At 47.6% G+C, this 6,000-nt stretch overlaps 1 long non-coding RNA gene across 1 annotated transcript; it reads left to right on the forward strand.

Annotated features, from left to right (window-relative positions):
• The first annotated feature begins 1,476 nt into the window (after positions 1–1,476).
• On the forward strand, positions 1,477–2,918 carry LOC122541172. Its single transcript, XR_006309540.1, has 3 exons — positions 1,477–1,652; positions 2,311–2,375; positions 2,717–2,918. It is a non-coding gene; the product is annotated as an uncharacterized LOC122541172 (long non-coding RNA).
• The last annotated feature ends 3,082 nt before the right edge of the window (positions 2,919–6,000 follow it).

Below are 6,000 nucleotides of genomic sequence, written 5' to 3' on the forward strand. Positions count from 1 at the left end.
TTAGTGTGGAAACAGGCCCTTCGGCCCAACAAGTCCACAGCAACCCGCTGAAGAGTAACCCCCCTGACTAATGCACCTCGCACTATGGACAACTTAGCATGGCCTATTCACCTGACCTGCACATCTTTGGATTGCGGGGGGAAACCGGAGCACCCGAAGGAAACCCACGCAGACACAGGGAGAATGTACAAATTCCACACAGACGGTTGCCTGAGGCTGGAATTGGGCTGGTGCTGTGAGGCAGCAGTGCTAACCAATGAGCCATCGTGCCGCCCGTGATGATAACAACTGTATCTCAAAGTCAGCAAAACATAGGAACTGATCATTGTCTTCAGAGAGAATGGAGGAGAACACGCCCCCATCTACATCAACTGAGCAGAGCTTAAGAGGGTGGAGAGCATCAAGTTCCTCCGAGTGACGATAATCAACAAACTGTCCTGGACTTCCCACATAGATGGTATAGTCAATAAGACAAAACAACATCTCTTCTTCCTCAGGTGGCTCAGGAAATTTGGCATGTCCATAAGGACCCTCACCAACCTTTCCAGAAGCACCATAAAAAGCATACTGTCCGGGTGCATAACGGCCTTTTACGGCAACTGCAGAAGGTGGTGTGTATAGCGCAGACCATCATGGAAGCCAACCTATCATCCATGGATACCATTTACACAGCTTGCCGTCATGGAAAAGCTGCCAACATCATCAAAGACCCAGCCCAACCCGGTAATGATCTCCGACAACCTCTTCCGTCAGGTAGAAGATACAGAAGCCTGAACACACACCAAGGACCGAGGAGAAAGATATAAAAGGGACCTAAAGGGCAACTTTTTCACACAGAGGGTGGTATGTGTATGGAATGAGCTGCCAGAGGAAATGGTGGAGGCTGGTACAATTACAACATTTTAAAGGCATCTGAATGGGCATAGGAAGGGTTTGGAGGGATATGGGCCGGGCGCTGGCAGGTGGGACTAGATTGGGTTGGGGTATCTGGTCGGCATGGACGGGTAGGACCGAAGGGTCTGTTTCCATGCTGTACATCTCTATGCATCCATCTACCAGGCCCACTGTCAAGGAAAGGCTGCCAGCATTCTCAAAGATCCATCCCACCCTGGCAATGTTTTTCTACAACCTCTACCATCGAGGGAGAAGGTACAGAAGCCTGAACACATGCACCAGCCGGTTTCGAAACAGTTTCTACCCCACTGTTGTTAGAATACCGAATGGACTCACAAACTCTTAGCATTTGCCTGTACTTGTGTTTTTGTGTTTGCTGTTGTCTACCTATTATTTACTTAGCTATGCTATTTAACTCTGGGATCTGCCTGTATTGATCGCAAGACAAAGTTTTTTCACTGTGCCCCCAGACAGTAACAATAAATACGATTCAATTCAGGTCTTTTCACTTTCAACTATTCGGGGGGCGGAGCAGAAAATAGGCGTTCTCTGACTGGATATATTAAATAGCAGCAGCATTCAGCGAGCTAGCATTTCTCACACTGCTCAGCTAAATTTCCATTGGTTGAGGGGTAAGGTGGCGGAACTCAGAGCTCAGGCAGTTAGCACCGCGTCGGGGGTTCGAGTCTCAGGGACACCCCATTCCACCCGCTTTCCTTCCTGGTTCAGCAGGTCGAATCCCAGCTACAAAACCCAAGGTACGCCAAAGTAAAAGCCTGTAAGACTATCTGATCGTCCGGGAACGGCTGTGTGCGTGTTGGGGCGAGGGGGTTGCTGGCTTGTGATAGCACCTCAGAAAACTTCATCTTACTGAGGTGTTGGGGAGGGGAGGGGGTGCTGGAAACAAAGGATTCGTTAACGATAGGCAGAATCTGTCCGCTGGAGAGGAAACAAAAGGCTCAGAGATTAAGCGAATTTTATTTTAAAATGCACCCGTAACGGGGACACAACTGCCTGTTATAAATATTTGTTTGTACTTTATGATTTCCGAGTATAGCAGAGAGAGAGAGACACACACAGATGTGTCTGGGAGGTAAGAGTTAACAATCTCACAATCCCAGGTTACAGTCCAACAGGTTTATTTGGAAGCACTAACTTTCGGTGCGCTGCTCCTTCATCGGGCGGTTGTGATTTTGTTAACTTTGTCGAACACCGGCTCCTCCCAATCCTGGAAGATACAAGCAGAGAGAGTGGGTAAGGGAGACAGATGGACATTGATTTGGAGAAATGGGCAGATCTGGGCGTAAGATAAGGGAAGTTTCTCTCTCTCTCCACCCCTCTCTTTCTTTCTCTCTCTTCCCCCTCCCCCGAGAGGGAAAGAAAGACCAACATTCACATTCAGAATATTTATTGCAGGTGACGAACATGACTTCAAAACGAAATCCTGCAAATAACCGAATAGATGTTCGGATTTGGAGAAGGTAAGATATTGCCCGGAATCCCCCCCAAACGCTTTATGAATGTTTAACTTTCCGGTGTTGGGGGATTGGAGCTCGATGGATGATTATTCCTCGGTTTCTAACGTGTTGGTATTTTCCTCGTTAAAAATCACACAACGCCAGGTTATAGTCCAACAGGTTTAATCGGAAGCACTAGTTTTCGGAGCGACGCTCCTTCATCAGGTGGTTGTGAGCGATGGTCCGAAAGCTAGTGCTTCCGATTAAACCTGTTGGACTATAACCTGGTGCTGTGTGCTTTGTAACTTTGTCCACCCCAGTCCAACAGCGGCATCTCCGAATCCTGGTATTTTCCTGTTTTGCAGGGTGTGCGAGATACTCCTGGCGGTCAGCGTCTCTGCCTTTCTGGATCGCTGCATTGAAGCTAAATATGAAAAGCCGAGCTAACAGAGGGGATGTCCTCAACACCCAAACCTGAGAAAGAGTTCAGTGCAGGAGGGGAAATTCCGTGCGTTGACCCCGGCGGTTGTAATTGTAAGAATATTTTGAGTCGGGGAACGCCAGAAAGGAAATGCCGAGCTAACAGAGGGGATGTCCTCAACACCCAAACCCCCTGAGAGAGAGTTCAGTGCAGGAGGGGAAATTCCGTGCGTTGACCCCGGCGGTTGTAATTGTAAGAATATTTTGAGTCGGGGAACGCCAGAAAGGAAATTTCTCAACAGTCCCCCCCACTCCAGCGGGGACTCGGAGTCGAGAGAGATGCGGGTGAAGACCCTTTTTAGCTGAGCAGGTTAGAAATGGAGTTAATAACTATATTGTATCAATATTTATTGATGTGCTGTGTGTAACATGCACAGTCAGATGTAGCAACATTCGGGGGGGGTGGGGGTTAGAAGAGAAAGGCGATGCTGAAACTGTGTGGGTGTGTGGGTTTTTGGGGTTTTTTTTAAACATGGTGTATCAGTTCCTCATCGTCGGGAGAGTGACGAAGCGGGAAGCAACCCAGTGCCAAACGGGCAGGCGGACAATGTGACTGTGTAAAACATGGAGACAGCAGTCTGTGGTAAACAAGTGACGAAGCGGGAAGAAACCCAGTGCCAAACGGGCAGGCGGACAATGTGACTGTGTAAAAACATGGAGACAGCAGTCTGTGGCAAACAAGAGCAGAAAGCAGCCGGAAAACAGGAAAAGGAAAGGGAGACAGCAAGGTGCTGGAAGGCGGGGTCAATAGATGTGGAGCTGGAAGATCACAGCTGGGTCAGACAGCATTTCCCAGGAGCAGGAATGTCATTGTTACCAGCCTTGGGAGAGGAGGGGGTGGGAGACCCGGAAGAAAAAAGATGGTGTGTGGGGGGAGGTGATAGGTAAGGGCTGATGGTGATGGGTTTGTGTGTTGGGTGCATTCCAGTAGGAAGTGCTTTTCTGCATCATCACTTTATCTACCATGTCTTCCGATATTTCCCTCTGCTCCCAATTGCACACTGTTTCCCAAACACTGCTGTCCAGTCTCGCTGTTGGAATGCACGCTGTTCATTGCCTCGCCTGGCTGGATTTATTGGTTAAAAACAATGACTGCAGATGCTGGAAACCAGATTCCGGATTACTGGAAGAGCACAGCAGTTCAGGCAGCATCCGAGGAGCAGTAAAATCCTGCTACAGGATAAAGGAGGATGGTAAATGTTCCCGATTCAGGAACATTTGAGAATTGAGATTCCGCTGGGAAGGCGAGAAACCTTCAAATGCTTCACTTTCCAGTTCAGACAAGTGACCAGCTTGAGTGTCACATTCAATAGCTGAGCCTGGAGAGCTCACATCTCTATTTTAATTGTCACTTTTTAACAGCCAACATTGTAAAAAAAAAATAAACATTCTTTCATAAAACTGCTTTTTTTGAGTGGCTAGATTTTGTAAGAAACACAGAAATTGCAGGAGAAACTTAAGAGGTCTGGTAGCATCTGTGGAGAGAAAACAGAATCAAGGGTTCGGGTCCAGTGACTTCTTCAGAACTGATGGTAGTTGGGGCAAGGTAATATATGCTGAAGATAAGGGGTGGCTGCTGGTGTAAAGGAGTAAGAGGTGGAGAGGGAACCCTGAGGGGGAGAGAGAGGAAAAAAAACAGAGGTGGCCAATGGGCTGGATAATAGTGAGCCAGGGAGAGTGAGGAGCTTGTAATAGGGACTGAAAATGGGTTGGTCATGCTGGAAGTTGATGACAGGGGCCGGGGTGTGGGCAAAGACCATTGAAGGCATGAATTTGGGATCTTTTGAGGGACACATAGCAGAGGAAAGGGGACTACTCTTCGGGAGGAGTGCTGGGTCACTGCTGGGGCGAACACATTAGGGAGAGAGGCTTGGAACTAGTGAGATGGGCACTGGGAGGGGGATCTGTTCTGGGTGAGAGGGTGGCTGTAGAGTAAGTCACACCTTTGGAATGGATCACAGGGTCACTATTAGGGTTAGGTCCATGGCTAAGGGTGGGAGGGGGAGAGGATTATTGCTGGAACAGTGGGTCATTGCTGAATAAGGAAGCCACTTCCGGGGAAAGGCTTTATTTTTGTGATGGGAGTTCCACTGTGAAGACAAACTCTTTTCAGTCATGGTGCAGTTAGTTCGGCCAACATTTATTGTCCATCTCAAATACCCTTCAGGAAGCTGGTAGTGAGGTGTGTTCTTGAACATTGCAATCTATGTATTTTAGTCCACTCACAGTGGCATTAGTGAGGGAGTTCTCTGGTAGGGTGAAGGAATTGTGACACACATCCAAGTTTGTGTGATGTATCACTTGGAGGGGAGAGGTTCATTGCACTGTGGGGAGACAGAAGGCCACAACAGGGGGAGAGAGTCATTGCAGCATAGGCGGTTCTTGTCCTTCTGGGTGGTTAAACGTTAAGTCACAATCATCACCCTTAGCCAGGAATGACCGGTAGCAATTTAGCTGAGGGTAATCATGCCTCATGTGAGGGGAGAGTTTAAGAATGAGAATCCATCACAGTAACCTCAACCAGTGTGGGAATTGAACTCCTGCTGTTAAGTGTTATTCCACATCCTAAGCTTGCTATCCAGCCAATTGAACTAATTTGACCCTTATAATTCTAGATGGTAGAAGTCTCTGGCTTAGAAGGTGTAGCTGAAGAAGCCTTGGTGATTGTGAACCTAGCTATCATTGTGTATTAGCGGTGGAGGGAGTGAATGCGTCAAATGTGTCAGATGAGGGGTTCGTGAAGTGGACTAATCTGTCATGGGTGGCGCTGAGCTTCTTGAGTGTTAATGGAGCAGGCAAGTGGACAGTGTTGCATCACACTCCTGACTTGTGGGTTGTAGATAGTGGACAGTCAGTGATTGGTTGCATACCACAATTGCATCACAATTTCCAGCCTATCATCTGACCTTGTAGTCAGCTGACCCAGTCAAGATTCTGGTCAGTGATAGTTTCCATGATAGAAATGGTGGGCTATTCACTAATGTTAAAGCGATATGAATGCCAAAGGTAGATGGTTATATTCTAATCTAAAATTGGAAATAATCACTGTGAGAAACAAAGCTCACTCACTTCAATAATTTCAGTCCAAGACAAGATCTGAATCAGTAGTGTCATTTATTTTACACATGCAAGCGGGTGTGATGTCCACAAAGCAGGGACAAAACACACC

This window comes from Chiloscyllium plagiosum, chromosome 37 (assembly GCF_004010195.1).
Source record: "Chiloscyllium plagiosum isolate BGI_BamShark_2017 chromosome 37, ASM401019v2, whole genome shotgun sequence".
Lineage (NCBI taxonomy): Eukaryota > Metazoa > Chordata > Chondrichthyes > Orectolobiformes > Hemiscylliidae > Chiloscyllium > Chiloscyllium plagiosum.